This window comes from Aethalodelphis obliquidens, unplaced genomic scaffold (genome assembly GCF_003676395.1).
Source record: "Aethalodelphis obliquidens isolate GAN/ISIS:26980383/991018 unplaced genomic scaffold, ASM367639v1 scaffold104, whole genome shotgun sequence".
Classification (NCBI taxonomy): Eukaryota; Metazoa; Chordata; class Mammalia; order Artiodactyla; family Delphinidae; genus Aethalodelphis; species Aethalodelphis obliquidens.
Genome location: NW_020838048.1, coordinates 2,818,964 through 2,843,931, shown reverse-complemented (window position 1 = coordinate 2,843,931; position 24,968 = coordinate 2,818,964). Strand labels below are relative to the sequence as shown.

Below are 24,968 nucleotides of genomic sequence, written 5' to 3'. Positions count from 1 at the left end.
CTTGTTTTGCACTCAATCAATAAACTTGCGTCAGCTCAGGGAGAAGGGATATGGTGTAAGTAGGAATAACTACTTAAAGTGAAAAGAAACAGGAGATGTTGATCTTTGCTTGACACAAACCTCTATCACTTTTCTGCTCAGCATTCTTTCTTGCTAGGCTTCCCCACTTTTCCAGATGGTGCAGTCAGTTGCGTCTGGGCCGTTCCCATATGCATTGTGGTTTACTAGTTCATGTTCACGCCCTGGTCATCTCATGACCTGGCATACCAGGGAGCTGTTTTCTCTTTCAGACACTCTTGGGCCACATTTTCATCGTCCGCGACATCCTCACTTTTAAAAAATTCTATGTGAAATCATCTTTCCCCAGTGGGGTTAGTTAAGGGGTGACTGCTAAAGAGACAACAAATGTTCTAGAGTCCCGGGTCCTGGGTTTGAGTTCTGACCTTGTAACCTTTGACACTTCAGGATTGCTGATGACTCTCAGAGCCTCCGTTTCTTTATCTGTAAAATGAGGCCATAATACTAACCTGCATTGTATTAAAGTACAAGGATTTTACTGCTACCAACCCATGTTTTATTAAAACAGCAGGAATGAATTCTGCCCAACACTGAGTAAAGGCTGACTAATGGGTTCCTTTCCGTCTCACTGGTGGTGTGAATTCAGCCATTTGCCTTCAGGAAAATCCTGGGTTCATCAGTAGTTTGTTTTTGTTTGGTTTCTTGGGGTTTCCCCCACTTCTTTCCACTTGGACAGTTACTAAGCCTAAGGGGGTCTTGGTTGGAGAGACAGATAAATCTCAGATGCTAATGGCTTTTACTGCTACTGATCTAATTACACAAAAGCCTCTGGGGCCTGCCAGGCGCTTCATTACTTGTGTTATATCTAAGACAGTGGGGAAGTCTGGTGGTTTCCTTGGAAATACCCAAGTTCAGAGATTTAGATCACGGGTTTTCTGCAACTTTCCTATAGGGAATCAAATGTGTCCAAGTGACTGAAGTTCTTGCATTCAAGTCCGCTTTTGCCTCGCTCTAATCACTTACTAGTAGCCTAACTAGTGCTTTACGGCTGTGGTCCAGATTCAATTGCTTTGCGGATAAAATGGTTTCTCATATGTATTTTTAAAATGTATTTTTTAATTGAAGTAGAGTTGAATTACAATGTTGTATTACTCCTGTACAGCAAAGTGACTCAGTTATACATATACATACCTTTTGTTTTCATATTCTTTTCCATTATGGTTTATCACAGGATGTTGAATATTGTTCCCTGCGCTTTACAGTAGGACCTTGCTGTTTATCCAGTCTCTGCATAATAGCTTACATCTGCTAATCCCAACCTCCCACTCCATCCCTCCCCCACCCTCCCTCCTCCTTGGCAACCACCAGTCTATTCGCTATGTTCCTATATGTATTCTTACATCAAAATCAATCTCTCTCTCTGTCTCTTTCTCTGTCTTTTTTTTTTTTAATAAAATGGCCCACATTCATGATCTGCAGAAGATGGCAAAGGTGACTCTTTTGACCTGCTGTACTATATAATCTGTGCACCTTTCCACTATTAAAAAAGAAGATTCTTGAAAAGACCAAAGAGAGAGGTTGGAACCAACTCCCTTTCCTGCCAACCCAGGCTCTCTCCTAACTGTGGCCAATCAAGACCCTTATTTGGCGCCCAGACCCACTCCCAGCACCCGTGGTTTCACGTCAATAAGGTTTTCTTTTTACACACACAGAATTTTAAATTATTTTTGCAATCTAATCAAACCTTCATAAACAACCATCCATGTACAAGTTCTGAAAGTCTTCTTTGGCAGCGGAAGTATACTCAACCACTTTATATTTGCAAACGCCCACCAGTGGACACAAGAGCTGAGCTCGGAGAGATGGGAAGGAATGGAAAACTCATTAGCTGCCTATTGAATTCAAAGGAAAACAAGCATTTCCCCCAGATGCACAGGCTGAGGAGTGCTATTCCTTTTCATGTGTCAGCACCCAAGGCTCTTGCTTATTCTAAGACTGGAAACACACAGGGTATCCTCCTATTCTCCTCTGGAGGGGAGGAAAAGAGAACAGGTGGGATGAAATGTGGGAGAGGAAAAAGGAAGGACGCCCACAGTGCACTAGAAGGGACCCGCTACATCCCTTGAAGATAAGGTCCCACATTGAGAATGGTGAGTGTGAAGCTGGGAATCTGCTGACTTGGTAAACAGCTGACTCATACCCCCGAATTGAATAGATTTGATATTTGCTTTTGTCTAGTTGCCCAGCACTGTTCAGTGAACCATGGAGACCCAAGGGCCATTATCAGTCACTTCCTGTCACCCCACCATCTTCACACCCTCTCTCCATATGGATCCCACAGGCCCATCCTTTATCAGTGATAGGGTGAGAAAGCTGTTTGACAGAAGTACTCCAGACTCCCCTTTCCTCTGATTTTCCGCAATTCCAACATCTCAGATGGGTTGTGGCATGGGGCCAGGGAACACAGCATGGATGAGCCCGCAGAGCAATCCGGAAGGAGAAGAGAGAGGGGTTCTTGGGGAAAGAGGAAAATCCTGCCTGGGCAGGCTGAGCTCTGTCTACACAACAAAGCGACTGGCCAGAAAGGGAAAGATGCGTTCAGTTAAAAGCCTGTTACTCCCAATGTACACAGCAGCACTACTCACTACAGCCAAGACGTGGAAGCCACCTAAGTGGCCATCGACAGATGAATGGATGAAGAGGTGGTACATATACAACGGAATACTACTCAGCCATAAAAAACATAACAATGCCATTTGCAGCAACACGGATGGACCTAGAGATAATCATGCTAAGTGAAGTAAGTCAGACAGAGAAAGACAAATGTTATATGATATCATGTATATGTGGAATCTAAAAAAAAAAAAAAGATACAAATGAACTTACTTACAAAACAGAAATAGACCCACAGACATAGAAAACAAACTTATGGTTACCAAAGGGGAAAGGGGTAGGGAGGGATAAATTCAGAGTTTGAGATTAACAGATGCACACTACTATATATAAAATAGATAAACAACAAGGACCTACTGTATAGCATAGGGAGCTATACTCAGTATTTTGTAATAACGTATATGGGAAAAGAATCTGAAAAAGTGTGTGTGTGTGTGTGTGTGTATACATATATATATATACACACACACACATATACATACACACATATATCTGAATCACTGTGCTGTACACCTGAAACTAACACAACATTGTAAATCAACTCTACTCCAATAAAACACAGCAACCAAAAAAACCTGTTACTGTGTTTATTTGACACCAAATCCCTGATTTGACTGGCTTCCATTCCCTTCTATGGAGCAGTTTTTGACTCAATCGATCCATTGTGGTTTTGCTGTAGAAACAGCTTCATAGCAGAATTTGTGTAGGTAGTCAGGTCGTGGAAATCTGATCCCCAAACCATTACGGAATCATGAGATGAGAAGAACAAGAGCTGCAACAGTTTATCGAAGGTCTAAAGCAAAACTGGAAAGAATCAACACTGAAAATCGGAGCCTTAACTGGCACCCAAGTCTTAACTGGCACCCGAGTCTCTTTATCCTGATCCTACTCAGGTTAAAACGCAGGTTGACCTCACAACCTGAGAATCCCTGGGAATCCGTCCTGTTCCAAGGAATTTTCCATTTCAGGTAAACAAGCTGTTGTTCAGGGAGGGGTGAGGGTGCTGTTTCCTTTCAAGTTACTCTTATCTTTTATCAAGGCCAAGGGCAGAGCAGTGGTGACTGTAAAGCAGAGCAAACACAAGAGCGTGCTATCAGAACATGTTCTCACCCAGCAGGCCAGGCCTGCGGTATCTGTGGTCCTCAATCCCCACCCTCCCTTGCTAACCCATCACCTCTACCTGCTCCCAGCTTGTCTCCCAACGTAGACATCCAGCCCAAGGCCTCTTTCCCAAACTTATTAGAAGGATGGTATCTCAAAAATGATCCTAATCATTATACTGTAATATTCTTATTACGAAGCATCAGATCACCCCACTCCCTGCTGTTGGCCAACCACTGCCCGAGAATCAGACGGCGCCAAGACAAGGCCCATGGGCTTCTTCCCCATTGTTCGCACCCCATGCCCACCCAGCTGTCCACATAGGTCTTCTCTCCTTCCCTGCAGTGCAGTGAGCAGTCGCTTGCCCTCCTCCCACTTCCAGGGCCTTTGCACTTGCTGCCCTTCAGTCTGGGACACTTTGGCCCCCCAGTTATCTCATGGCTGGCTCACTCCAGTCATCTTGTCCCAGCACAAGCTTTCCTTCTCGAAGCAGGGCTTTCCCAGACTACTCAAAACAAATCTATCGCTCCTCTAATTCCTTCCTTCTCCATCTATTTATCACATTCATTGATATTATCTTCATTCCTTGGTTGACCTGCTAATTGTCTGTCTGAGAATTTATTCTCCTAAGGGCAGAGATCTCGCCTGGCTTTTTCAAGCTATATTTATTGAATGAATAAATAGCAACTCACACAGGCCAGCCGTCTCCCACTGACTCCCGACCCAGGATTCAACTTAGAGGTTTTCCATTTCTAGAAACTTCCAACCCCCCCCCCGCCACCGTTTCCACACACACACACATCTCTCACACCACCTCACCCTGCCCCATCGTCCCACTCTCTAGGAGTCCTGGATATACCTAGCTTCGCACTTAGCACAAGGAATTGCAGTCTCTCTCCCAAATTCCTCGAGCTTCCTTTGAATGTCTGATGCATATGTGAATCTCTGGCATATGCTAGGCCCACATGCTCAATAAACATTTGTCAGATGTATAAATAAACTAATGAATTAATCAAAGGGGCTTATGAGCACAGCTGAGGGCTTATTTTTATGTAGGGTTTTACTGGGAATCGGCAAACATTTTCCGGGAAGGCCTAGACGGTGAATATTTGAGGGTTTGCTGTCCGTACAACGTCTGCTGCAGCTACTGCTCTCTGCCCTTGCAGCAGGAAAGCAGCCACGGGCACCATGGAAACGAATGAACAGGGCTGTGTTTCCAGAAAGCTTCATTTACAAAAACAGATGGTGGGTTGGATTTGGCACCTACCTGGTTGAGACCCTTAAATGTATTGCCTTGCTTAGCCCTAAAACACCTTGAGGTACATATTAGAATTCTTTCCCCCTTGGAGACGAAGAAATTGACACTCAGAAGGGTTGAGTAACTTGCTCCAAGTGGTAGAGCTGACCTGTCCTCTCCAAAGCCTATACAAAAAGACCCAAGGAATAATCTAGAAAGAAGGAGGTGCTCATCATCTGGAGAAGACTGAGGAATCAAAGATGATCAGCAAACTGCTATTTTTCTTTTTTTTTAAAACATCTTTATTGGAGTACAATTGCTTTACAATGTTGTGTTAGTTTCTGCTGTATAACAAAGTGAGTCAGCTCTACATATACATATATCCCCATATCTCCTCCCTCTTGCGTCTCCCTCCCTCCCACCCTCCCTATCCCACCCCTCCAGGCGGTCACACAGCACCGAGCTGATTTCCCTGTGCTATGCGGCTGCTTCCCACTAGCTATGTACCTTACATTTGTTAGTGTATATACGTCCATGCCTCTCTCTCACTTTGTCACAGCTTACCCTTCCCCCTCCCCGTGTCCTCAAGTCCATTCTCTATGTCTGCGTCTTTATTCCTGTCTTACCTCTAGGGTTTTTTTTTTCCTTAGATTCCATATATATGTGTTAGCACACGGTATTTGTTTTTCTCTTTCTGACTTACTTCACTCTGTATGACAGACTCTAGGTCCATCCACCTCACTACAAATAACTCAGTTTCGTTTCTTTTTATGGCTGAGTAATATTCCATTGTATATATGTGCCACATCTTCTTTATCCATTCATCTGTTGATGGACACTTAGGTTGCTTCCATGTCCTGGCTATTGTAAACACTGCTGCAATGAACATTGTGGTACATGACTCTTTTTGAATTACGGTTTTCTCAGGGTATATGCCCAGTAGTGGGATTGCTGGGTCGTATGGTAGCTCTATTTTTAGTTTTTTAAGGAACCTCCATACTGTTCTCCATAGTGGCTGTTATCAATTTACATTCTCACCAACAGTGCAAAAGGGTTCCTTTTTCTCCACACCCTCTCCAGCATTTATTGTTTGTAGATTTTTTGATGATGGCCTTTCTGACTGGTGTGCGGTGATACCTCATTGTAATTTTGATTTGCATTTCTCTAATGATTAGTGATATTAAGCATCCTTTTATGTGTTTGTTGGCAATCTGTATGTCTTCTTTGGAGAAATGTCTATTTAGGTCTTCTGCCCATTTTTGGATTGCGTTGTTTGTTTTATCGATATTGAGTTGCATGAGCTACTTGTATATTTTGGAGGTTAATCCTTTTTCAGTTGCTTCATTTGCAAATATTTTCTCCCATTCTCAAAGTGCTTTATTAAGAACACTTAGGGTCAACAAGAAAGTTTAAAATGAAAGATTCTTTGTTGTTGTTTTGTGTGTTTTTTTGATATTTGGATATGTGGAACATTCAAATGATTTGAAGGAAAAAAACATTTCCAACATGATGTAGATTTGGAGAGAGTCTTAGGCTCTTGCCTGGCACAAAATGCTAAGATGTCCTGAGCCGTCTGTGCCTGGAAGCCTGGAGGGACTGGGGTTTCAGGGGAAGGCAGTGGCCAGCGTGTATTGAGACCCTGCCCTGCACACTTAGTCTCACCTGATTCTCAACATTCCCCCACATTCACATCAGCGATGACCCTTCATTAACAAGAAAAGGGAAACAGTGCAGACCTCTCTGTGGACCACAGCAACCTGCCTGTGGGAGCATATTAATTTGGATGTGCCAGAGAAAGTGACTGGATTTGACTTTAAAGAGAGTTCCCTCGTGATTCTTTTCTGCCTTTATTTCGGCATCCTGTAAAAATTATGAGACGTAAAAATAAAAAACATGAAGAGTCTCTTAATCTTAAAGCATAAAGAAGCTAAGGCAAGTTTGGATTTATACATTCAATTGGGTATAACTTGAGAGTCTTCTCCCTTGGAACACGGAAATAAACACTGTCTATCTAAGCCAGGGCATGCAATGGTAACAATTCCATAGGGTCTACTTTGACATTGGTTTCTATCTGTTGACTAGAAGGAAGGAAGGGAGGGAAAGAGAAAGAACTTGGCTCTGCTATCCATGGCTCTGTGGCCTCAGGCAAGTTACTTGACCTTTCTGTGCTTCAGTTTCCTCTTTGTAAAATGGATACAATGATTCTTAGACTTCAAAAGGCTTTTATGAAGATTAAACAGAACCTGTAATCCAAGATGTCATTCTTATGAGCCGCAGTTCTCCTGGTCATTACAATCAGTTGATGAGAGGAACTGTGAAATCATAAAATCGTCAGAGCTACAATGGACCTCAGATTCTAACTCCTCTTTTTAAAAATAAGGCAACTGGGGCCAGAACACATTCGTGACTCATAGCATTTATACACAAAGCTGAACTATCTTTACATAGACCAAACCCTTTAGGAGGTTTAAAAAAATGTTTTCAACTCTGTATTGAAACGGCTGTACTTTTAATTCAGTAACATAATATGCTTCGCATGCGTAACTTTTTACAGATAGCTTCTCCACACATCTTTCCAGTAAAATGGTATGCATTTGAGTGAAAAGACCAGTTGGTGTTTTAGAGTTTCTTGTAGAGCATTCCAGCTTGTTCCTAGACCGAGCATTCCAGCTTGTTCCTAGACCAAGCCGGAGGGATTAAAAATGATCCCTTGGAAAAATCTCATCCAACTGATTATTGCTGTGTGATTATAAGTTTGTACAATCTTTTTGAAGTTGTTTTTCTTCCCCCTCCTCAATATCTATTAAATAAAAAATGAGTAAACTTTCTGAACGAGCGATTTCACTCCAGAAAATACATCCTACAGAATTTCTTGCGTAAGTGCACATAATCCAGTACAAGGATGTTTACTGTAGCCTTATCAGCTTTCCATAACATTAAAATATCCTTCAGAAAAAAAAAATATATCCTTCAGACACCGCATTTGAAAATGATGGCCCCTCTCCCATTTTGTTATGCTATCATTGATCTGAGGGCCTTTGCTTGGGTGTTCAGGTTATTTCAAACTTTCTCTTGTTACAGTTGGATACTACAAATATCCTTGTGGGGAATCTTCGTGCAGAACAGCTTCTCTGAAGAGAGAAAGATGGTGAGGAGATGAATATCTTATGCTAGAACACACACCACATCATTCAGAGAATGAAAGAGACAGCACCATTGGTGAGTTAATTAAAACCCACTGCCCACTGCATGGTGTCCTCTGATAACAGAGAGGGTAGCCCTGGGGCATAGAAAGCCACTCCTGACGAAGAAAGGAATAGTCCCAGGACTGGCTGGGAGTTCCTCCAGCTGCTGATCTTCCAGAGGCTGATTCTGTGGTGATTCATGGAGAGCAAATGTGCCCCCTGGTTCTGATTTTTAAACTACCCAGGGATGAGCACATACGGAGATTTTACTGTGCAGAAAACCTCCTATGTGCTTTATCCAGGGTACAGGAGGAGGAAACAGAGAGGGGAGATCGCCTGGTGGTAACTGTCACACAACATCCCAACTGAAGGACTGTAAAGAGGCGAGTGGAAGTGAGGATGACAAATCAAATGAAGCCTCTCTTTCCGCCTTGTAAACCAGTTCATGTTCCTCAGAATTGAATCTACGAGTCGACCTCGGTAATGGCATTGCTGGGAACTGAACCACGTGTAGCAAAATAAATGTAAAATTCATTTTAGAACAGAGCCATCCATTGTAATCACTGACGTCATAGTGTAAGTTATTTTTAGGGGGAAACCAGAAATAGATGGATCATTTTTACCTACACCGTATCAACTACACTCTCACCGGGCCATTAAGAGCTATGTCAGCCCTGAGAGCCCCACTGGGGGAAACGAATACAGGTTATTGGAAGACCAAAGTGTGTGGAAAAAGTCAAAGTAATTATTGACAATATAGAGTAGGTAGGTAAGTCAACTTTACTGAGTCAATTCATTCACTGAAGAGAGAGAGTTTATACTAATGTCTCTGTACCAGTTTAGAGGTAAAATAGAGAAAGGCAAAGAAAGAACTTTTAAACTCCGTGTCATTCTGTATGTCAGTCTTAAAAATAACAAAATTTTCAACAGAAATGATACGGTACTCCAGGTTTTAGCACAGAGGAATTATGGTGGGTGGCTTTAAGATAGTGAGCTTCTCATTCCTTTTCTTTTTTTGTTTGGCCGTCATGGAAGTCTGTGTTTGTGGGGCAATTCTGAGTGGATTTGCTCCAAGGATTTGTGTCTGACTTCTCAGCCCAATATTCTTCCAAGTAGCAGAAGCAGAGACGGAGGGGTGACTTTACTGAATGTGAATTAAGCAAAAGCACATTTCTTAAAATGAGATTCCATCGGAAAGACATTTATTGGAGATGGACTCCAAGCACTGGGTAAGGCATCAGGTGGCATATTTTCATTCTGTTCAAATGAATCTTTGAATTTGAAAGCCTACCTCAAGCCTTATCATCTTGGAAAGCATGCCATGAATGACTTTTTGACCCACCCAGGGAGGCTAGAGGGAGACGAAAATATGAGTGAAAGCTGTCGTCCAATGGTCTGAGACGGCTCAGAGAGGAGTGAGTTATACAGAAAACGAAGCATACTTTCTGAGCAAGCAATGCTTCCTTCACTTGACTCTGAGACAGCTACTTCATTTTTCCGTATCTGAGTTTCCTCATTAAAATGGAAGACAAAAATTCCTGCCTGAAGTATGGCTGTGTGTGTGGCCAGTGTCGGCTCCATGATGGCTGCCCAATAAGGAGGACCTACTTCTTTCTGCTCTGTCCCTCTGTGCCTCTTCAGGCCCAGCTCCCAGCAGCCCCCAGATGGCTTTATTCCTGTCCGTGTAGCCCCAAAAGCTCTCCTCAGTACTGTCAATGGAAAACTTGGGGGGAGCGGCTCAGTGTGAATACACCTCGATGGCTCATCAGATCACTCTGATAAGGGGTCAGAGTGGTGGAAACTGTCCTCCTGATTATTTTGCATAGGAGACAGGTTGGTTAAATAAAAAATGATACATTCAGGATGCTATATATTTTCTAACACACGACCATGCATACAGCCGTTTGTCAGACTCTGTGGAATATGTACCAAAGTGAAATATGGTGGAAACCAGACCAAAAAAAACAGAATTATGCGGTAACAATGGGATATAATTTGGGCCCCAAAATGGAAGGAGAAAGATGGTGGACTGAGGGCAGAGAACGGCATTTACTCTTTCCTGGTGTTTTAACATAACACTGTAAGGATTCACCCAACCAGCTCTCTTTATTTTAAATCCCATAAAAGACACTAATGTTATTAATACAGTAATAATAATGATAATAGCTAAATGCATTCAGTCCTCTCTGTGTGCCAGGCAACATCCTAGATGCTCTGCCTGCATGACCTCGTTAACGCTCTCTCAACAACACTTTGAGACTGCCCTTATCATTCCCATTCTAGAGATGAGGAAACTGAGCCTCGGAGAAATAAACTCACTTAACTCCGCACAGCCAGGAAGCAGGATCACGGCCACTGGGGCCCAAATCTGATGCCAAATCCAGCTCTCTTTTCCCTGTACCACATCACACCAGAGAAAGGAGATGCACAGGGTTTTGGAACTGATAGGTGTTTGCCATTGAGTCCAACTTTCTCTCTCTAAAGGGATGGGAGGAAATAATATTTCTGATTATATCGTGAGTGTGCCCCTCCTACCATCTCTCGTTGTGGTTTCTTCTTTATGTCTTTAGTGGTAGATGTTTTCTGGTAGGTTCCAGTCTTTTTTTGTCAATGGTTGTTCAGCAGTTACCTGTGATTTTGTTTTATCAATGGTTTTTCAGCAGTTAGTTGTGCTCGTGAGAGGAGATGAGCTCAAGGTCCCTTCTATTCTGCCATCTTGCTTGGATGAGGAAATAATATTTCTGAGCTGAGATGGAAAGTGGGACCTGACTTAGCTGGTGAAAGGCTATGAATGGCAGTGGAGAGCCATTCCAAGAAGGCCTGGCTGTGGTTTTCCCCCTTGAAACTGGTGACAACGGCAGAACAATAGTCCCAAGGTATCTGGAATCTGTCAAAGACCAGTCAATATAAATGATGTGACAAGAGTGATATTTAATTCTACCATGAGCGTGCATCAGAGAGAAGGTCCCGAAGGTTTAAATTCCAGTCTGTGAAAGGCAAGTATAATGTACAATTAATTGAGGCAATAGAGGGAACTTTCCCTCAACAAATGGACCTCTTACGTCTTCAGCATGAACTTCCTCCAGAAGTAATTGAGACATGGGAAGATGCTGTGCTAGTTGCCCCTGGCTGGGCCCTGCACCCCATCATACCAGAGGAGGATCCTGCCTTCCTTACATTTCCGAGACAAGATGCCCAAAGGTGAAACCGTCCTACATTTCCCTGCAAAAAGAACTCGGTAGCCACGTTCCCTGGAGTCTACAGAGGACGCAACATGGTATAGTTTGCTGGCCTCCAAAGCCTGCCCCCAATTCTGCAAGCCTCCAAACCTGAGGTTAAAGGGAACAAAGCAGGTCTGTTCTCTTTTTGCCTTTTCTTACTTCCTTATCCACTGAATCCCAGCGTGAAAAACGAGCCTACAGTTTCCTTTCCAGTGTTGTCAGTGGGCAGAATGCTAAGGACAGGGCTTTGTGATGGAGCCAAAGTCTGGGGGAAGAGTCCAGAATGCCACCTGCTGTGATGAAACGAGCCAGAGGTCACAATAGTCAGGGGCCACTCGAGATTGGTGCACTTTGCAGGGAGGGGAAAAGAGCACACCGCTTACAGACGTTTGCAATGGAAGAGAATAAGCCACCGCATCGCTGAATCAATGCAAGTGTCAAGAAGGACTTCTCATAAAGATTCTCAACATTTTCAAGGATCTGAACTTTGAAAGATATCCTTGGGAATACAAGGCGTACATCTGATGCCTGCCCTGGAGCACTTAGATTCCAAAAGAGAAATAAGAAACCAAATCCTGAAGTTTACAGAGGAAAGAAGCTAGCAGGGCAGACTTCGATTGCGAGGAGAGTGGTCCCCTCAGTATTTTGTACTGCCCGCTGTTAAGGGAGTTGAAAACCTGGGATTTTGTCCATAGTCCGTATCTTCCAAGTACGGAGGTAGAAATTGCCAACCATGCAATTTTTTTGGTCCAGATTTTTTTTTATTATTATTTAACATCTTTATTGGAGTATAATGGCTTTACAATGTTGTATTAGTTTCTGCTGTATAACAAAGTGAATCAGCTATACATATACATATATCCCCATATCTCCTCCCTCTTGCGTCTCCCTCCCACCCCCTCATCCCATCCCTCTAGGTGGTCACAAAGCACCGCGCTGATCCCCCTGTGCTATGCGGCTGCTTCCCACTAGCTATCTATTTTACAGCTGGTAGTGTATATATGTCCATGCCACTCTCTCACTTCGTCCCAGCTTACCCTTCTCCCTCCCCGTGTCCTCAACTCCATTCTCTACGTCTGCGTCTTTATTCCTGTCCTGCCCTTAGGTTCTTCAGAACCTTTTTTTTTTTTTTTTGCAATACGCGGGCCTCTCACTGTTGTGGCCTCTCCCTTTGCGGAGCACAGGCTCTGGACGCGCAGGCTCAGCGGCCATGGCTCACGGGCCCAGCCGCTCCGCGGCATGTGGGATCTTCCCGGACCGGGGCATGAACCCGTGTCCCCTGCATCGGCAGGCGGACTCTCAACCAATGCGCCACCAGGGAAGCCCTGTCAAAAGCTTTTTCTGCATCTATTGAGAGTATCATATGGTTTTTATCCTTCAATTTGTTAATATGGTGTATCACATTGATTGATTTGCATCTATTGAAGAATCCTTCCATTCCTGGGATAAACGCCACTTGATCAGGGTGTACTATCCTTTTAATGTGCTGCTGGATTCTGTTTGCTAGTATTTTGTTGAGGATTTTTGCATCTATGTTCATCAGTGATATTGGCCTGTAGTTTTCTTGTGACGTCTTTGTCTGGTTTTGGTATCAGGGTGATGGTGGCCTTGTAGAATGAGTTTGGGAGGGTTCCTCCCTCTGCTATATTTTGGAAGAGTTTGAGAAGGAGAGGTGTAAGCTCTTCTCTAAATGTTTGACAGAATTCGCGCCTGTGAAGCCATCTGGTCCTGGGCTTTTGTTTGTTGGAAGATTTTTCATCACAGTCTCAATTTCAGTGCTTGTGACTGGTCTGTTTATATTTTCTATTTCTTCCTGGTTCAGTCTCGGAAGGTTGTGCTCTTCTAAGAATTTGTCCATTTCTTCCAGGTTGTCCATTTTATTGGCATAGAGTTGCTTGTAGTAATCTCTCATGATCTTTTGTATTTCTGCAGTGTCAGTTGTTACTTCTCCTTTTTCATTTCTAATTCTGTTGATTTGAGTCTTCTCCCTTTTTTTCTTAATGAGTCTGGCTAATGGTTTATCAATTTTGTTTTTCTTCTCAAAGAACCAGTTTTTAGTTTTATTGATCTTTGCGATCATTTCCTTCACTTGTTTTTCATTTATTTCCGATCTGATCTTTATGATTTCTTTCCTTCTGCTAACTTTGGGGATTTTTTGTTCTTCTTTCTCTAATTGCTTTAGGTGTAGGTTAGGTTGTTTATTTGAGATGTTCCTTGTTTCTTGAGGTACGATTGTATTGCTATAAACTTCCCTCAGAACTGCTTTTGCTGCATCCCATAGGTTTTGGGTTGTCATGTTTTCACTGTCATTTGTTTCTAGGTATTTTTTGATTTCCTCTTTGATTTCTTCAGTGATCTCTTGGTTATTTAGTAATGTATTGTTTAGCCTCCATGTATTTGTATTTTTTACAGCTTTTTTTTTTTCTGTAATTGATATCTAGTCTCATAGCGCTGTGGTTGGAAAAGACAATTGATATGATTTCAATTTTCTTAAATTTACCAAGGCTTGATTTGTGACCCAAGATACAATCTATCCTGGAGAATGTTCCATGAGCACTTGAGAAGAATGTGTGTTCTGTTGTTTTTGGATGGAGTGTCCTATAAATATCAGTTAAGTCCATCTTGTTTAATGTGTCATTTAAAGCTTTTGTTTCCTTATTTATTTTCATTTTGGATGATCTGTCCATTGGTGAAAGTGGGGTGTTAAAGTCCCCTACTATGACTGTGTTACTGTCGATTTCCCCTTTATGACTGTTAGCATTTGCCGTATGTATTGAGGTGCTCCTATGTTGGGTGCATACATATTTACAATTGTTATATTTTCTTCTTGGATTGATCCCTTGATCATTACGTAGTGTCCTTCTTTGTCTCTTCTAATAGTCTTTATTTTAAAGTCGATTTTATCTGATATGAGAATTGCTACTCCAGCTTTCTTTTGATTTCCATTTGCATGGAATATCTTTTTCCATCCCCTCACTTTCAGTCTGTATGTGTCCCTAGGTCTGAAGTGGGTCTGTTGAAGACGGCATTGTTTTTGTATCCGTTCAGTGAGCCTGTGTCTTTTGGTTGGAGCATTTAATCCATTCACGTGTAAGGTAGTTATCAATATGTATGTTCCTATTACCATTTTCTTGATTGTTTTGGGTTTGTTATTGTAGGTCTTTTCTTTGTCTTGTGTTTCCTGACTAGAGAAGTTCCTTTAGCATTTGCTGTAAAGCTGGTTTGGTGGTGCTGAATTCTCTTAGCTTTTGCTTGTCTGTAAAGGTTTTAATTTCTCCATCGAATCTGAATGAGATCCTTGCTGGGTAGAGTAATCTTGGTTGTAGGTTTTTCCCTTTCATCACTTTAAGTATGTCCTGCCACTCCCTTCTGGCTTGCAGAGTTTCTGCTGAGATATCAGCTGTAAACCTTATGGGGATTCCCTTGTATGTTATTTGTTGCTTTTCCCTTGCGCTTTTAGTATTTTTTCTTTGTATTTAATTTTTGATAGTTTGAGTCATACGTGTCTTGGCATGTTTCTCCTTGGATTTATCCTGTATGGGACTCTCTGCACTTCCTGGACTTGATTGACTATTTCCTTTCCCACATTAGGGAAGTTTTCAACTACAATCTCTTCAAATCTCTTCTCAGTCCCTTTGTTTTTCTCTTCTTCTTCTGGGACCCCTATAATTTGAAGGTTGGTGTGTTTAATATTGTCCCAGAGGTCTCTGAGAGTGTCCTCAATTCTTCTTTTTTCTTTAAAAAGACTATCCTCTTTTCATTCTTTTTTCTTTATTCTGCTCTGCAGTAGTTATTTCCACTATTTTATCTTCTAGGTCATTTATCCGTTCTTCTGCCTCAGTTATTTTGCTATTGAGTCCTTCTAGAGAATTTTTAATTTCATTTATTGTGCTGTTTGTCATTGTTTGTTTGCTCTTTAGTTCTTCTAGGTCCTTGTTAAACATTTCTTGTATTTTCTCCATTCTATTTCCAAGATTTTGGATCATCTTTACTATCATTACTCTGAATTCTTTTTCAGGCGGACTGCCTATTTCCTCTTCATTTGTTTGGTCTGGTGGGTTTTTCCTTTGCTCCTTCATCTGCTGTGTATTTCTCTGTTCTCTCATTTTGGTTAACTTACTGTGTTTGGGGTCTCCTTTTCGCAGGCTATAGGTTTGTAGTTCCCGTTGTTTTTGGTGTCTGCCCCCAGTGGCTAAGGTTGGTTCAGTGGGTTGTGTAGCCTTCCTGGTGGAGGGGACCAGTGCCTGTGTTCTCGTGGTTGAGGCTGGATCTTGTCCTTCTGGCGGGCAGGACCGCGTCCGGTGGTGTGTTTTGGGTGTCAGTGAACTTAGTATGATTTTAGGCAGCCTCTCTGCTAATGGGTGGGGTTGTGCTCCTGTCTTACTAGTTGTTTGGCATGGAGTGTCCAGCACTGGAGCTTGCTAGTCGTTGACTGGAGCTGGGTGTTCGCATTGAGATGGAGATCTCTGGGAGAGCTTTCGCCATTTGATATTACGTGGAGCCGGGAGGTCTCTGGTGGACCAGTGTCCTGAACTTGGCTCTCCCACCTCAGAGGCACAGGCCTGACACCCGGCTGGAGCACCAAGACCCTGTCAGCCACACGGCTCCTGTTGTGAGAGGATCCACATTTCATCTGGAAAGGACATAAATCTGGCCATCTCACTTCAGGCCTAGCCCATCCGCCTTTTTTCCCTTTGTGCTTAGTCTGTTTCACTTGCTCATAGCAGGCCCCGTGCATAGGCCTTGCCCCCAGCCCTTCAGACCAGAGTTCCTCGTGAAACGGCTGAGGTGACACCTCAGCTTGGGACGTGCGCTGAAGCTCTGTGGTCTAGATTTTTAAATGTATAACGTGAGCAAGACATCTGATGTCCCTTCAAATATTTTTGTTTGAAAAAGCCTTTTGACTTTTAGTTGTGTCAGCTCAAAGGAGGGAGAGTTCAAAGGGAAAGAGAGGAACTCTCAGTAGAACTGAAGGGCAGAGGTATGGATATGAGGGGGGAAAAATGTCTGAGTTCAGGAAAGCAGATGGGCCAGTCCTGGAGACCAGGGTGGCTGGTGCAGAAGCTTCCTGAAGGATGATCGTGGGGAAGCAGACTGGAAAAGATGCTGGGTGGAGACTGTGCAGAGCCTTGAACACAGATACAAATGGTACTGCGTGTCATGGTGATGTGCGCCGCTTCCAAGGCTTCCAGTGCTTTCCTTCCCTGTAGTAACTTACTGTTTTCGTACCTTTTATTCTGCCATCGTGAATATATATCCATATTGTCTAAGCAAAATAGTTTCCACTGGTTAAGCAGTTTATAGCACCAGGCACCGTTCTACTGGCCTCATATACTGCCTTCCTTAATTTTTACAATGACCACATGGCATACATTGTACTACTCCTCTCATTCAAGATGAGAAAACTGAGGCACAGAGATGTGAATTAATTTAGTCAAGGTCACACAGCTAGTAAGTGGTCCAACCCGAATTTGACACCACACTGTGTGATGACACAGCCCCACCTCTATCCTCTAACCTGAAAGATCCTTTTGCTGAAAAAAGTCTAGATTTTGGAGTATTCACCCAATGAGATATCCAGGAAGTCTCTGTGGTTTGTCACTGCATTTTGCATGTGCAAACCTAACCACAGTAGCCCTCATCCTCAGAAGGATACAATACAGGCAGGTGAAAATGTCTCCCATCAGGCTTGAAATATTGTTTCCCAATTCCTTGGCTGACGTGCCAAGCAAATCTGCAAAAATGATTTTCATGGCGTTTGCGACAGAGTTATATGATAAGAAAGACATAAACTTAATTCCTTCTTTCACGGACCACACTGGCTTTTGTAGCTCCTGGCTGTGTAATGACAGCTCATAACATGCCACAGGGCCGCCCCGCTGGGTGCTTATCCCTTTCAGCCCTTTGAATCCCCAGACAAGCAAAGAGCATTCGTAAGAACACAGGAGATGCTGCATATTCGATCATAGTATATATAAAAGATATTTCTGCAATTAAAATAAAAGCTTGATCGTGTCTGCAACAGCCAGTGCAAGTGTCCCATTCTTTTCCCTACATCTGTGTCACTGCACTGTAGAGGTCATTCACTTGTGTAATGTGGAAGAACCAAGAGTGCTGCTTCCGCATTGTCCCACAAGGCACTGCAGCCTCCCAGCTGTTATGAAACAGCGTTAGCGTCACAACAGGAAGTACAGTCCATGGCCAGTAAATAAAGCCCTTCCTTCCCTTTTAGCAGGCCTCAGAACTTCCTCATCCTCAGTTCCAAATCCTTTTACAGATGTTGATTTAGGAGTTTAGATTTTCCTCTCCCTTTCTGAGCTCCTTTAGGGGTCCAACAGTATGAATCAGGCTTCTGTCATTTACCCCTCCCTTCTTTTAGGTTATAAGTAAGCAAAGGGACAAGCAATATTATCTGCATTGTTCCCACGGAAAGCTTGACATCATAGAGAAAAAGCCCACTTGACCGTACCCATCTTTCTTCTGTAAATATTTTGAGTAGGACTTTATCAACACCACCTTGCCCTTGAGTTGGAATTTCCCTTTTAATTTACCCCTGGCACTCCCTGTTCAAAATCAAGCCAGGGAAGCTGAAGCAGGCTTCCCTGTATTTTGTATATAAATCTCTGCAAACATAATAGAAAGTGTAAAAAGAGCTCTGTAAATAGCTGTTCAAGCTCACAATTCATGCCAGGCAAACGGGGGAAAAATACTAATGTGTCGGTGATTATACACGAGAAGAAGGAAAGAGGTTCCTGAAAAAGCGTTCAGCTAATAAACATTTCTTTCTTATATCCAAGAATGTGCCATTGTTCCAGAATTTCTATATAGGTGCATTCGATTTCTATCGCTGCTGTAACAGATGACCACAAACTTAGTGGCTTAAAATAACACAAATTTTTCATCACACAGTTCTATAGATCAGAAGTCTGGCAGGGATCTCACTGGGCTAAGATCAAGGTGTTGGCCACGTTATGCTACATTCTGGAGGCTCTCCGTGAGAACCCACTTCCTTGCCTCTTCCACCTTCTAAAGCTGCCTGAGTTCCTTCGCTCACGACCCCCTTCCTCCGTCTTCAAAGCTGACCCTGCCAGGCCAAGTCCTTTTCATGCTGCCACCTCTCTGGTTCTCTCTTCCATAGTCACATCTTCCTTCTTCACTTTTGAGGACCCTTGTGATTACATCAGGCACCCCCAAGCACTCCAGGATCATCAGGTCATTTCTAAGTTCATCTGATAAGCAATCTTAATTCCACCTGCAGCCTAAATTCCCCTTTGCCTTGTCACGTAACATATTCACAGGTTCCAGGGTTTAGAACATGGACATCTTTGCAGAGCCATCACTTTCTCTACCACAACAGGCAATATATATTGTTTTATATGTTTTTTTCTTAGTAGCATAACGTTAGTTCTCTTTTCACTGAGCCAAGACCCCCATATTTCTAGCAATTCAAAAGCAGGAAAAGTGTTCTTTTAAGATACATGAAGTAGTGAAAACAATAGCCGCTCGATTACTCATTGTATCAGGTAATATAGTTACTGCACATTCATCTGCTTTCTGAATTCTTAGTAGAGCCCCGTAAAATAGACAGTGCACATGAGCATGTTCTCATGTGTGGTTGAAAAAAGTCTGAGCTTCAGAAAGATTCAGGTTCACTCAGCTAGTGAAGTCACACTGGCTTCCAATCAGCCGTGAAAGGCACACTTTACCTGCCTCCTCAGCCTCCAGGGCCTCACCCAGGGAGGCCTGCCCTACACCCCCGCCCCCCCCCACCGCCGGACCTCCACTCCGGAGCCTCGACTTTCTCTCCTCTTTAAGTTAAGCCCACCTGCCTAGTGAGTCCTGGTGCTAAATAGCTGGAATGCTGACAGCCCTCCCAGTCTTGCCTGGCCCTCGGCATCAGCCCTACACGACTCCCAGCTCCACTACTAAAGTCCGGAATTGCTCGTGGCCTGTGCAAGTTGAGAATTTTTGTGGAAGACCCGACTACCAGAGCGTTGATGCTACATCTTGGCCTCTCCACATCAAGAAAGCAAATTCTCATGAGAGAACAGAAGTTAAGCTTTGAATATGGAAAGCAGAACTTGGGAACACTTTGGTTGAACCCGACCTGAAATCCCGTAGGTTTTCAACACTGCAATTTCTTCTGACATCAGTGGACACCCTGCTTTTGGAGACACAGCACTGCTTTCAACAGTGTCGGGTCTCTCTCCCTGAGACACCCCAGGATCATCTCTGGGGACCAAACTGAGTCTGTGTGTCAGTCAGCCGGCCCCGCTTCCCTGCAGTCATTTGGTTTCAATGGAGGAAATGGGTCCTCGCCCCACTAGTCAAACCTCTGCCTGGATAAGAGTCAGCAGAGAAGAGGGGAGATGATTCCCACCAACAAAACGAATAACCAACACTGAAAGTGAATGATTTTCTATCTGGGTGCTGACATGGTACAGGTTTTGGGGTGTTTTCTTGTGCTTTCAGCCTGGGGAAAAAGGCACTTTTTTTGTGAGTTCTTTGCTATAAAATCAAATAGTTCAACCAGCTACCATGTAGCTAAAGCAAAGAAAGATTGGTGGAGTTTCTTCCTAATGAGCCCTGCTTGAAATCATACACACACACACACACACACACACACACACACACATTCTCCCAGTATTAGGGTACTTCGTTTCATTGTTTTTGGAGACCAGGACATTGGCAATATAGATGCTTAGAACCAGGCAATGATTAGCTCAGCACCCCCCAGTATTTTCTCTTTCCTATTGAAGTCAAATTGGGCAGAGCCCTGTTTATCACCTTCCCAGACCCCCCTCCCAGCCCACTCGCTAGCTAGGCATGACTTCTGACGTTCCCGGGCGCATAGTACATTTATCCTCACCGATACCTCTGCTCTGCAACACAGAGGCTCTGTTTGCAAAGCACACTGGTTGTGAGCATCCCATGGTGGTATGTGAACATCAGCCTCGACAGCTAGACAGCGACTGCCTGAGGACATTTCATCTCTGCCTCTCAGAATCCAGCCAGGGTCCTGCACAGAACGGGTGCTCAGGGAGGCTGGTGAAAAGATCAGCTACATTTGTGCAAGTGGAGGTTTGCTAGAAAAAAGCTACCAAATGCAATATTATACCCTGGATTGACTCCTGGGATAGAAAAAGCACATTAATGGGAAAGCTGATGAAACCCAAATAAAGTCTGGTGTTTAGTTAATAGCATTGCCCCAATATCAGTTTGTTTTGACAAACAGTTGGAAATGTCAAATGTTAACATTAGGGGAAGCTGGGTGAGGGGTATATGGGAACTCTCTGTACTATCTTTGCAACTTTTCTGCAAATTTAATCCCAGAGCAAAAAGTTTACTCAAACAAAAACAAGTATGCTCACTGGCTTTAAGGGTATGGCGACATTGTAAGATCAGTGGTACAATAAGAAAAATGGACTGAACTTTTTCCCCCCCCCCCCCCCCCGCGTCACCCCCCTCCTGGGGCCTGGCTCACTGGGTAGAGGTATAGAATGGCCCTATCAGTGGGTGTCCGCTCAATATGCCACATCTGGAAATGTGGACAATTCAAAGTACAAAAGATTTAGCCATTCAAAGTGATGGTGAGAAGGGCCATTGGAACTAAAAGGTTTTTTTTCCTTGGACTTCCCAGAATCTCCCTCTGGAAACAGTTGGCATTTGCCAAGCCAAGATCACAGTCTCACGCAGAAAAGCCAGGCCTGCGATAGCTGGGTTGCCTCACAGCCTCATCCCTGAGACACTGCAATGGACTGAGATTTGGTGACAGAGAAAAGGGCGTTTGCCTTCACTATTCCCTTCCCCAAGGCTGGGAGGCTGTCACAGACTGGACCTGATATTGACCAGGAAACTAGCCTTTGTTTCCCTGGGTGGCTTATCCAGCTGGTAGAAAACATTCTAGTAACTGATAAGAGAAGTGCACCTCTACTTGCCACCCCTTTAGCTCAACTTCAAACAAAAGAGACCAGTGAAAATTCCCAGAATGAAGTCCAACCTTCCGGGCCATTTCCTGGGGACTCAGAGCATTCCACTTGTCCTTCCTGAGAGTGTCAGGGAGAGTCCAACTGTCCTCTGGGGAACGATCATCATCCCAGTGAAACCAGTCTTAACTATAGAAGGAGTAAGACAGCCTCCAAGATTTTGGCAAACGCCGAGAAATCCAAAGTCAGCTATCTGTCACCCACTCGTCACCCCATCCTCACATCCTCCGCCAGATCTTACTGAGCACAGACTAAATGGCCCAAAGTCTCAGACTGAGATGACGCCCCACGGAGCTGTGAAACCCTAGGCGCGCCAGAACTGCTTTTGCCTCCCCAAGAATAATGGGAACTGTTTAGCCTTTGCCCACTTAGAGATGTGAATTCAATTTTTTCTTATCATGACTGTTACACCATTTTCCTCTGAGAAGCAACTGAGCTCGCAATTGGGGGCTTAGTTCTCCCTAGCTCAGCCAGGTCACGGTGGGGGGACGGGGGCTGGCCTTTCCCTCCTGAGCTGCCCTCTGGGGCCCCAGAACACGCGTTCATACGCGCAGGGCCAGCCCAGGTGGTGGACAAAAGACTTGCCATGGTGGGTAGCAAGTAGGTGCAAATGTAAAGAGCCACAGAAGGCGGGTTTTGCAAGAATCCTGCTCTCGCATTATTGACGACAGCCAGGACACAGAAGCAACCTAAGCGTCCACCGACAGATGAATAGATAAAGAAGATGTGGCACATATATACAATGGAATATTACTCAGCCATAAAAAGGAACGAAATTGACTTATCTGTAGTGAGGTGGATGGACCTAGAGTCTGTCATACAGAGTGAAGTAAGTCAGAAAGAGAAAGACAAATACCGTATGCTAACACATACATATGGAATCTAAAAAAAAAAAAAAAAGGTTCCAATGAACCTAGAAGCAGGACAGGAATAAAGACGCAGACGTAGAGAATGGACTTGAGGACGCGGGGAGGGGGAAGGGTAAGCTGTGACAAAGTGAGAGAGCGGCATGGACATATATACACTACCAAACGTAAAATAGATAGCTAGTGGGAAGCAGCCGCATAGCACAGGGAGATCAGCTCGGTGCTTTCTGACCACCTAGAGGGGTGGGATAGGGAGGGTGGGAGGGAGACACAAGCGGGAGGGGATATGGGGATGTATGTATATGTAGAGCTGATTCACTTTGTTGTACAGCAGAAACTAACACGACATTATAAAGCAATTATACTCCAATAAAGATGTTTAAAAAAATTTTTTTTAATTAAAAAAATAAAGAATCCTGCTCTCTACAGACTGTTTCTGCCACCTTTCCCAAACCAAGTCCCAGTTCACGCTTGCGCCTTCCTTCAGGATGGCTCAATCAAAGGATCTTAACAGTGGATAGCGGCAGCTCCTCACAGAGGAAAAGCTCCAGCATGGGGCAGGCTTTTTCCTATTATTATTTCCCAGCCAAGGATGCAAGCTTTCATTTGCAGACGCAGACCGAGTCACCCTTGCACCCGAGATTAGCACGCAGGAGTCTCAGCTTGCAGTCTGGCGGGGAGACGCTTCCTATATTATTTATGCAACGGTAACCCTTACTCACTTCCCTCCCCGAGTTTCAGACACACGCACCCCTTTTTCTCTTGGCATAAACTGTGTGGCCTTGGTTGGCTCTTCCATCAAGAGACTTTACCATGTGGCCCCGGCAGCGGGCTGAGCTAACCCCGAGTCTGAAACATCTGTTTTTTGCCCAGATAATTACGTGCCTAACACTGTAATTCAGGCTTCGCACTCGTGTTTCATAACGTTTTCTTTTTTTAAGCTGGATTCTTCCAAAGGAGGGGAGTAGGGCAATAGGGAAGGGAAGAAAGGAAATGCCAGCTTTGACTCTGAGGTTTCTCTTGCAGTTGTGCTGAGCAAAGTGGAGCAGAGGCGCCTAGACCCTCGCTACTCAAGTGTGGTCCATGGACCAGTAATATGAGCGTCACCGGACTGCTTGTTGGAAACGCAGAATCTCGGTCCCCAGCTAGGCATCTTGAATCGGAACCTGCATTTTCACAAGATTCCCAGCTGACTCTCGTGCGCATTAAAGTAGGAAGTGTCCTGAGTGCTTAAGGACCACAGAGTTGATGAGGTCAACTCTAGACCACTCCGAAGTCACCAACTGGTAAATTAACCCTTTCTACATCTTAGGTACCATTACTGCTGGCACAAGTTGGTACAGGAATAGTGTTGAACAATTTATTTTGTACTCGTAAGAAAATCAATACAAACTGATCGCAAAGGGAAGAAATGATAGACTTCAAAATCGGATGGCAGCAGCTCATTTCCAACTGGGGGCAAGCTGAGGATGGAGGCAAAAGGGAAGAGCATTGGTCTTGGGTCAGGAGAGTTGGTTCTTATTCCCAGGGGGCATAGTCAGCTGGGGGCCCTTGGGCCATCTCTCAGTGCCCCCGTTTCTTCATCTGTGCAGAGGAAGAATGGTGACTAGACTTAATGATTCTTACAATCATAATGTGTCTAATAAAATAGCACGGATCCCCACGCTCCCATTCTCTCTCCATCTCCTTCACATTATTTTACTTTTCTCCAAAGCATTTATCAACATGCCTGGCATATTATATATTCCTTTTTTTTCGGCGGGGGGGGGGGGGGTCAGTGTCTCCTTGCTAGAATGCAAGCTCCCTTGGGGCAGGAACTCTGTATTTTAGTCGCTGTTTAACTCCAAAAGTTGGTAAAGCCCCAAGCATACAGCAAGCTGTAGGAATCAACCTTTCCCATCTCTAACGCACCAAGAAGAATCATGAATATTTGTTATTAAATGGTTCCCCAAACTTTCTAAGCCCAAGAGAAAAACCAACATTACTTTCAGTTCTTATTTCATGATTCTCTAGCTACATCTCTTCATTCATCTCTGCACACCATCACATTATGTTACTTTCTGCATAAGGTCTGACTTCCCTTGAACTCGTACTCACAAATCTGTATGTCATGTTTTCTTTAGGTACCTTTGCAAAACTGACGATGTTTTAAAACTTCGTTGAACACACCAGTCAGAATGGCCATCATCAAAAAGTCTACAAATAATAAATGCTGGAGAGGGTGTAGAGAAAAGGGAACCCTCCTACACTGTTGGTGGGAATGTAAATTGGTGCAGCCACTATAGAAAACAGTATGGAGGTTCCTTAAAAAACTAAAAATAGGGCTTCCCTGGTGGCGCAGTGGTTGAGAGTCCGCCTGCTGATGCAAGGGACACGGGTTCATGCCCCGGTCTGGGAAGATCCCACATGCCGCGGAGTGGCTAGGCCCGTGAGCCATGGCCACTGAGCCTGCGCATCCGGAACCTGTGCTCTGCAATGCGAGAGGCCACAACAGTGAGAGGCCCACGTACCGAAAAAAAAAAAAACTAAAAATAGAGTTACTGCTATGATCCAGCAATCCCACTCCTGGCCATATATCAGAAGAAAACCATAATTCAAAAGGATACATGCACCCCTATGTTCACTGCAGCACTATTTACAATAGCCAAGACATGGAAGCAACCTAAATGTCCACTGACAGA

The 24,968-nt window shown here is 43.9% G+C and overlaps 1 long non-coding RNA gene across 5 annotated transcripts in view; it reads right to left on the bottom strand.

The window, feature by feature from the left end:
• Window positions 1-24,968, bottom strand: part of LOC113614792 (uncharacterized) — a 118,349-nt gene that overhangs the window by 68,687 nt on the left and 24,694 nt on the right. The window contains exons 6-7 of one of the 5 annotated variants that reach the window (XR_003430726.1): window positions 7,273-7,341; window positions 6,304-6,889 (exon numbers count right to left, since the gene is read on the bottom strand). The exons of 1 other annotated variant lie outside the window; for it this stretch is intronic. This is a non-coding gene — a long non-coding RNA (uncharacterized LOC113614792). Of the gene's footprint in view, window positions 1-3,178; window positions 3,753-6,303; window positions 7,342-22,657; window positions 23,872-24,968 lie in introns of those variants that run through there. 3 more of the 5 variants (XR_003430729.1, XR_003430725.1, XR_003430727.1) reach the window with 3 other exon arrangements.